This window comes from Gadus chalcogrammus, chromosome 11, assembly GCF_026213295.1.
Source record: "Gadus chalcogrammus isolate NIFS_2021 chromosome 11, NIFS_Gcha_1.0, whole genome shotgun sequence".
Taxonomy (NCBI): domain Eukaryota; kingdom Metazoa; phylum Chordata; class Actinopteri; order Gadiformes; family Gadidae; genus Gadus; species Gadus chalcogrammus.
This window is the reverse complement of record NC_079422.1, coordinates 15950533-15960532: the sequence shown is the minus strand read 5'-3', so window position 1 is coordinate 15960532 and position 10000 is coordinate 15950533.

Genomic DNA, 10000 nt, shown 5'->3' with positions numbered 1-10000 from the left:
TCTCTCTCTCTCTCTCTCTCTCTCTCTCTCTCTCCCTCTCTCTCTCTCTCTCTCTCTCTCTCTCTTGGTCTAATGGGAGGATGTGGGCAGCAGGCACCTTGCTCTACAGAACCAGAGGCTCCCTGCGTGAGCGGCTTAGTGATATTCCACCACATCGTCGGCGGGCCCCTACGCACACATGGGCCCCTACGCACACATGTCTTAAAATGATAAGAAAATCAAATACGGTTTACATGTTAATGAGAACGTCCACCTACCGATATGTGCACACCTTTACCCTTAATTTTTACACTTTTTCATTGCATTTATTCTCCATGTGTGTGACCAATAAGACTGTTGAATCTTGGATATTTAAACTTTGGCCTCATTGAAAATGCCAGAATCTATGAACAGGAAAGATGTGGCGGGTGCTCTGATTATGTTTCCATCTACATGACTGCTTCCTGCATGTCTTCATTTCGGTTATGGTTATTTTCTGACACGTTTATGGGTAAGTGTGATTTTATAAGCCATCGCTAAGGGACATTTTTTTCCTTTCTTGTCAGTCTGACAGCAGAACTCATTCGATGAGGGGGGGTTTTGTTAGAAAACTGAAAAACTAATCTTAAAACCAAATTCTTAGTAAACCCTTACCCTATAAAAACAAAAACCAGACCCTAAATGCTAACCCTCAAAATTAGCTCTAAAACCTAACATTAAAACCAAACCCTGACCCTAAAACCCCAACATCATATTATGGTGGGTGTAGCGTCCCCCCCTTCTCTACCCATGTGGCTAGGTGTCCGACTTTGCATCCAAACTGGTTGTAAACACCAGCTCCCTCTGGTGGACAGGTAGGGGGGAGCGTAACGCAAGTTGTTGGGAAATAGTTTATAAGGTGCGATTAAGAGAGCCAGCAGGACAGGGATCAATAGAAATATGACACAGCGTATATTCGTCTCACAGCCGGGTCTCGTCTAGTGATCCCAGACGAGACCCAGCCGTGATACACCAGGCACCAGCCTACCTCTCCCACCCCCATATCCTCCACCCAACCCCACGTCCTCCACCCTGCCTCTCCACCGTCTGCCTCCCTCATCTGCTACCACAGCACAGACGGCCCAGTGGGGTGGAAAATTGCATCTTGTCATTTAATTTCATCCCCCTCCTCCCTTTAAAAGAATCTTTGTTTTCACAGGCCTAATCGCTGCTGTTTTGCTCCACTTACGTTAGAAAGCTCAGCAAAAGAAAAGGCAAACAGGAGAAGAAAGTCAGGCTGTCAACGACGTCTTCAAGATTTCCCAGTAAGGACAAGGAATACAGATCAGCACAGGTCACTTTTAAAATAAATTGAGCCAATTGCAATCTGGCTTGCAATTTACCAACGTCATCATACCAGCCCGCGCAAAAATTGAGAAAATGAACAGATGAGATACAGCCATAACACAAGAGTCGTGCCAGGCATGATGTACTCCCAGGCATTGCCCTAATCCATCAGGACATGCTAGGAATTAGCGATAATGCTAGAACCGAACCCATCAGGCATCTCTGTTAAGTGGTAACGTTATTCTGTAGATGAACCCTATGAACCATGATCTCCTCCAGGGGCTACACGGTACACGGCATATACATGAGGGTGGCGTGGGACTCACTGTCAACCACTCCCCTGGGATGGGGGGGGGGGGGGGGGGTGTTTAGGGTGAGGCTAGTTAGCAAAAAGAAGACACTGGGATTGTCAGAAGAAGCAATCTGTCGCTGGGAGAGCACAAGCTTGTAGACTTATAACAGTGAAGCGTCTAATGGAAAACATAAATGCGGGCAGGAATGGAACAAGGCAAGAGTGCGTTGAGGTGGACAGGGATGTGGGGGTGGTGGTGGTGGGAGCTCAGTGGAGCGCGAGACAGGGATCAGATGGGCTTGTGATTTAAGCCGGAGCGAGTCGGGAGAGAAGGGGTTATACTTATTAACCTTTCTGAAATGGCCCATGAGCTAGGACTTTTTATTGATGACCCGGGTTATGAAGTCACAATGATTTTTCTAGCAAGTTGAAATGAAAGGTTAAACTATTCACATTAATTGCGCTACGAGGTGGACTTATCGACTTCTCCCCCTTTCCCCCCCCCCCCCCCCCCCCCCACCTCTCCCTCCTTTCCCTAGTCCTCCTCATCATCAGCACCCCCCCCCCCCCCCCCCCTCGCCTCAGGCGTAGGAGCTGCTGCAGAGGAAAGACACAGAGATGGAGATAGAGAGATGAAGAGGGAAAGAGAAAAGGGAGAATATGGCCAGCCATTTGATGTTGCTGTGAGTTATGAACAAACAGTGTTTCTGATAGCGCCAGGCTTTCTAGAAGGCGCTATGAATAACTCAGAAGCTAGACGCTGACGACAGCTGTCAAAAAAACCTCAGAGGATGCGTTTTTTTTTTTTTTTCCCATGAATAAAATCACCAAGGGAATTCACAAGAGTAAACAAAAAACATTTGCACCTAAATGTGCAGCTTTGACCAGAGTGGGTCCTTCTGCTAAATCCACCACTCTGGACCACCCAGGCTTTGTCTACCCTATTAAAATAAAACCGTCCAACACACAGACACACACACACACACACACACACTCACACACACACACACACACACACACGTAGGCTATACACACATGAGTGTGCCTGTATGTCGGAGCCATTGGTTGAACCAACTCGGAACACTGCATCGTGACAAAAGGATACAGCGATTAAATATGAAAAAGAAAGAGTGCGATTGAAGTGAAGAACAACAGCTGGAAGTGTCTTCGACAGGATGGACAGGCGGAGCTCGTCCAAGGATCCGTGGGGAGAGAGAGAGTGAAGGAGAGCAAGCTATTTCTGCTGTTAGCCATTCACCATGACCTCGAGTGGTGGTTAGTCGTAAAGATAATGGCGTCTGAAGTAGGACAGGCAGAGGTGGTGGATGTGTGACATGATATGGGTGTGTGTGTGTGTGTGTGTGTGTGTGTGTGTGTGTGTGTGTGTGTGTGTGTGTGTGTGTGTGTGTGTGTGTGTGTGTGTGTGTGTGTGTGTGTGTGTGTGTGTGTGTGGGTGTGTGTGTGTGTGTGTGTGTGTGTGTGTGTGTGTGTGTGTGTGTGTGTGTGTGTGTGTGTGTGTGTGTGTGTGTGTGTGTGTGTGTGTGGTTGTGTCTGTGTGTGTGTTTGTAATCTGGTGAGCATTGATAAAGGAATGGTCAGGGTGATTTGACAAAGGATTGTTTATCTGCGTGGTTGAATAAGGGGGTTTGGTTGGACAGAGCTCATGTTCAGCCAGGACAACCCCCACCCCAAGGCCTTTTTTGAAACCCTATAGAGAGAAACCGCACCAAGGGCCTAGCCTTCAGTCATTTCGACTCATATATACAGCTCTCCCACTCTTGTGACAGCTAAACAAGTGTGGATTTTCGGGACTTTCAAAAATGTTTAATAGCGTAAAAGATTGTGTCTAGGGAACCTAAACCCGATTTGGGTTGGATTCTATGATTTAAAAAACGAAATAAGTACCAGGCTATGTGTCTTCCCTCTTTTGCTGAGTGGGCCCGTGTGGGAATATGTTTTATGGATTACTTTTTTCAACTTCTTTCTGGAATACTTTTGGATTCTTTTTTTCTTTGTACTTATTCAAAATTACTTTTTCCATTGTATTTTTTGATTAAACTATTAATTTGACTTTGTGTAATTCCCTTATATGTGCTGAGTTATCCTGTCTAGGTCCACATACCAGGAACACTGCCAAGGTCAGTCGTTTCTTTACACTTCCTTGAAACTAAAAAGCATGTATCAATTGTATAGCTGTTACATTCATATGAAAGTAGGTTTAAAAGTAAAAACTTCAAAAAAAAAGTTTATAAAAAAAGTAATCGATAAATTGTAATTCTAAAATATAATCTCAAAAGAGTAATCAGTACCATCCGGACTAAAAAACGTGTTTACTTTAGTATTAATTTAATAGATAAGAATTGAAGGAGGGTTTGCAGTGTTGAAGATATTGGGAACAGAAACACTGACCTTGGCAGTGTTAATGCTATTCAATACCAGTTGAGCTAGAAGGGATAACTTTATAAACATAGAGAAAAAACACAGCCTTCCCTATAAATCCCTGTTATAATCCAAAAGTATTTGGCGGTTTCCCACCCTTTGATGCATGAAATCAAATAAAGTAATACAAAAGAGTAATATATATTGAACAATATATTGAACCTACCTCCCCAGGTTCAATATATAATAGACTATATCGATGTCAAGCGACACATTGAACCTACCCCCCCAGGTTCCATATATTGCTTGATTATTATTTTTTATTATTATTATTTTAACATGGCCTCTCCCGCCAATCCTAAACTCTTCACGATGGTCACTCCCACTTACCTTTGTTACCTGTATAATCCCTACCCACAATGCAAACGTTTCCCTATACACTGGAAAAAGCCTTCTGTTGAACCAATTAAAAAAAACAAGGGTAATGGTTCACATCTATATTACATAACTTGAGCCAATGACAAATATATAGCTTGCCTTAAACAATATTTCCTATGTTCATAAAAACAAAATAATACAACTTGGCACCAAGTATAATTCTATTCTTTGAATGAAGTTAATACATTTAAATCGTATGTTAAATCCTAAACAAAAAAATATTGATTCACTCCAACAATTGTTTCTCATTTAAGAAATATCTATCAGAAATAATTTGTTTTATCCAATCAAAAAGATTACAATTTAATCAAACAATTGTTTCTCATTTAAACATGAACATTTTTAAACATAACAAATTTTTGTATACATCATCATGATCATTTTTTCCCGCCCCCAATGGCCTTGGGGCACTTCTGTCTGGATTCGACATCACATCTCAACATCAGTCAGGGTTAGGTGCTTTGTCAAAGACACCTCGATACTCTGCTTGGTGAAGCCAGGGATCGAACCAACAACCTTCAGGTTACCAGCCAACCCGCTCTATCACCTGAGCTACAGCCACCACACAATATACAATATATATTAACAATCTAAATGGCAGAGTTAGACCTACTCCAGACCTCCCTCCAGACACAGACAGACTGTCCTAGCTCACAGAACCAGTGAGTCATCGTCACTCTGGTCAAGGCTAGTGCTTTCACCTCAAAAAGTCGCCAAAAGTCACCAATAGCAGCTGAAAAAGAAGCTAGATTTGTCGCTTGTCGCTGTTTTGAAAAAAAGTCGCCAAAGGGGTCTGAAAAGTAGCTAAATATAGCGACAAAATCGCTAAGTTGGCAACACTGCGGTTTGGTCCAGTAGTCGTAAGCGTCTTTGTATTTAATGCGCATGTGCAGGCTTGTACGTAACCTTGAAATTGTACATTTGTCTGAACAAATATTTCTAAATTGAGCTCCTTATCAAATATAACAGTGTTATAGGAAGAAAACAAAAAAAAAATATTTGGATTGAATGACAAAATTATTAATCAGTTGAATACACAACCTTAAAATTTTACATTTGTCAAAATGGATATTTCTTAATTGAGCTCCTAATTAAAAATATCTATATTTCACAGTATTTTGAAATAAAAAAAAGTTATTTTAAAAATAAAACAAAAAATGTTTATTTGAATTTAATTACAAAATAATAATCAGATGAAGTACGGCTTAAAACCCTTTTTCCAGTGTAAGAATCTTGTTCACCCATTGTCTCCCTGAATGTATCCTTGGTAACTTTGCTGCCTGTACTTTTGCATGATCATGCTTGAATATTCAATCAAATATTTCGCTGCCCGACGTGTCCTAAATATAAGTTCCTCTTCATCCGATTTTTTTTCAAGCGATATTTTGAACCTAAATGTTCAGTATAACAAATTCAATATATGGATACATTTTATGTTTTTCTTCAAGCGACATATTGAACCTACCCCCCCAAGTTCAATATAACGATAGGCTATATATATATATTTTTTTTTTTCAAGTGATACATTGAACCTACCCCCCAAGGTTAAATATAACGATAGGGTACATCGTTTTTTTTTTCTTCAAGCGATATATTGAAACTACTACTCCCTGTCTGATACATCGCTAGTTTCCTTTTTTCTTCAAGTGATATATTGAACCTACCCCCCCAGGGTCAATATATCGCTAGATTTTTTTTTTCTTCAAGCAATATATTGAATCTTTCCCCCCAGGTTAAATATAAGGATAGGGTACATCGATGCTTTTTCTAGAGAGAAGGGGAGGGGTCCCAGCCTGCCCATGAGGTATCAAACCCGGGCAAAGCCCCCTAGTTTCAGAATTGCTGGAAGAAGTTAGGTTGAGGAGATCTAAAAGAGAGAGAAGGGCTCCAAAGAGTTGTGAGGAGATACCCTATCCTGGTAAAAGGACACCCAAGATCAGTATGTCCCATGGGGAGCGCAGGACTTAGGGGTTAGTATCTAGACGCCCTAACATGAACGATGGAGCATTAAAGTTTATTCATACAGGAAGATATCCTTTCCTACCGCAAACCGGTAGGAAAGGATTGGGGCAGTTATCTCCTCTATAGCCCACCCACAGAAGTCCAGGGGTCAACCAGCACTGGGGACTCTTTTTAAGAGTTCAGGGAAATCCCCACCTCACCTCACCAAACTTAGGATGTGGGACCCGCCCTAAAGGACCCCGCGGTAGTTAATATGCTGTCCAGCAGACCTGATGTAGTCGTCATACATCCAACAGCCTCTGATTAAAGGTCTAGTATTGTCTATGTCTTCAGCGCTAGCTCGTTGGGCCCAACGAGCTGTGTGTCTGTGTTTCCTGTATCTTGACACGAGTGTGCTGGAGACTGGTTGAGTTGTTAGCAGTTGGTGCTGTTAAGACATCCAACGAGTGACTAAGGTGTTAATGCTATGCACTCACACTTTTTATTCAATCCATAAATCCATGAGTAATCCAAGACAGTAATCCAAAAAAAGTAATCCTAAATGGTAATTCGCAAACCTTATTCTATAAATCACAAGTCTCATTCAGAGGTGCCAGGAACTATACACTTGTCATGCACATAGAGAATATCTATTTTACAAGTAGCTAGTATTGTGTTGAAAGCTCAATCGATGACGTCACAGTCACAATTACAAAAAGTCCTCAGTTAGGCAGTAGGCACCACTTCACCTACTGGGGGGGCGCAAAATAACACAGTTACGGCATGTTCTGTAAAACCGTGACTCGGTTTCACCCGAAATCGCTTTGGACGACTTATCTCATCGTCCTCGACGGAAGTCCCTCCACGGATTGTGGGAAAAGGGCAGTCGGCGGGCTAAGGAGGTGCGTGAGGACTGTGAAAAACGTTTGTGACTGCTAGCAGTCCTAGTTAATTACTCCATTTGCTTTGAATTTATCCAGGGTTTCCTTACCTCGTCCTCGGCTCTATAATGTGTCGTTTAATGGAGTATCTAATTATATTTCTGTGTATAAATACACTAATGTGCTCCGTATTTGTTTTTTTACGAAAACATAAACGGTATTATTAATAACAATTCCCCCGTTTGTCTCTTCTCACACACTAAAGCAAGACATGACATCTCCATCACTGCCTCACACACCCCCCCCCCCCCCCCCCCTCTCTCTCTCTCGCTCTGTTTCATCATTTAACATGCCTGAAAAGACAAGACCATTCATTCTTGTTTAGGAGACAAGATTGCTTTGTCAGATGTACTCTGGTTTTTGTTTTTTATTCTCTCAAGGACAAGTTGGAGAGCGTTCCTCCTTTAGCCACTCGCAGTCTAGCACGTCGCCTCAGACGAACAAACTAGATCCAGCGCCTACCGTTTGTGTCCGTTCGTGGCGATCGATTTGTGTGTATTGTCGTCCGGTGGATTTAACGGTGGATTTAATCAAATACAAAACAGAACACCACACAGGGGATCTATGTAATTCAGTGAAACATTGACTGTGCCACACTGGGACCTGAGAGGCATCATTACTCATCAAACACAACTCTTCACAGAACGCCAGGCTGCGTTCTAAAGAACTTCCCTCTCATGTTTTTCTGACCCAAGTATCCGCAGCGTACATCAACGGCATGTGCCACGGGCCATCCATGCATCTCTTGAATTCCCAACTGTTTTGTTGTTGTTGTTTCAGTGTCATTCATCTTTCATGAGAATCTAAAAAGAATATCTATTTATTTTTTAACACTATTAACCAAAGCCATTTCCATCTGGTCCTGGACTCAGGAAGCCATTAGAAGCTGATTTCTAACTGCCACAGTGCTGCCGGGGAGTCGCCCCCCGGCTGCAGCAGTAATGCCAGCAATCACGCGGGGCGGTGGGTTCTGGGAGATGGAGAGGGGGGAGGGCGGGGTTGGGGGGGGGGGGGGGGGGGGTAGGGGGGCGGTGAGGCGGCCGGAGCGGGGCCCGTCAAATCAAATCAGCCCTGAAAGGTGGCATTATGCACCTTAATGGAGATTAAAAGCACTCACAGTCAGCGCTCTGCTGCCACATTTACCTCGGCCCGCTCGGACCTGTTTACATTTCACCTACTGAAGCTGAAGAAAGAAAGAAAGCACAACCAAGTCGACTCGCATTCAGGACGTTGGGTGTTTTTTCTCTGGGGGGGGGGGGGGGCTTTCAAACCAGGGCTGACTACGTGTTTGTGTGTGTGTGAGTGTTGTTGTAAGAAGGCCGACCGCTTTGTCACAGTATCGAGATTGACACGGTCATCATTTAGTGTGACTTCATAGAGAGTGGAGCAGTCACTCAATGTCCGGAGTGAATGCCGTTGGCCGAGGGTATGAGGTTTTTTTATTTTATTTTTCAGATCAAGATCATTAAAGAGCCATCACTAATAAGGTCCTGAGCCTCTTTGATCGAAGGCTCTTCTGTTTCCCTCCGATTGCTCCTCCTGGCCCTCATGACTAATTACCAGAATGCAACATTGATGTGTGGGTACTATTTCTGAGCAAACGGAGGGGTAGATGTCAATCAGAGGTGAATGTGGGACTGTGTGTTCATTAAAGGGTCCTCTCTGGGACCCGTACAGAGTCTAATCAGAATAATCACTTTAATGATGTTGCATTAGCTGCTACATCGCAGAGATCCTGGGAGGTCCTCACTCAACGGCGGAGTCACTTACAAGTGACTCTGCTGCATGCTGTTAACTCAGTTTCACCAAGAATAACTTAAAGACATAACTAAATGACTGTGTTTTTACTTCTCTTCCAAGTTCTGCCAACTCAAGCATGTCGGCGCTGGCATCACGTTCATACAATCGTGTTTTCTTTACCCAGAATGCTTTGCCCGGAGCTTTAGGGGGAGGGGCAGACAAGGCCCTTTTAATTACACAGCCTAGGCACACATCAATCATGTGTCCTGGAGACCTTGTGAGCCATGAGAAGGCAAGATGAGGGAAAATCCGTTTGACCTGTCCAGGACTAAATTAATTATCCAATTACTCCTCTCCGAGTGACTGTGCAGCCCAGATAACTTGGGGGGCTATTTACAACTGACTGGCTTCGCCAAGATAACAAAGGAGGGGCCGGTTGCGGCGTAATCACTTCGCGTGGTAAACGATCACCGTGAAAACTCCTGAGAGTGCCGGAAAAAAAACACACACACAAAGAAAAAACTCATCAGAGCGCCGAAAAAGTCATCAGCATATTTTCCCCGTTTCCTCTCGCAGGGAGAGCGACGATAAAGTAATGAGCAAAAAAATAAACAGGGGAAAGGAATAGGGTGGGGGATGGGGTGCATATGAAAACAAGAAGAGCCTCTGGAGGCAATTTAACAAAAAATAGATTCTCCATTTTAATCTGTCATTCCTGCCGCTCTCATCTTTAGTCCATCTTCCCTGCTCTTCGAAGAGATCTCACAGAACGAGACATCACGTTGGCAGCCATCAATCGTAATGGTGGGTTATACGAGGAGTGTGCTCTTTTGTATTGCGTGTGTGTGTTTGTGTGCTTGTGCCTTAGTGTGAATGTGTGTGTGTACACGTGTGTGTGTGTGTGTGTGTGTGTGCGTGTGCGTGTGTGTGTGTGCGTGTGTGTGTGTGTGTGTGTGTGTGTGTG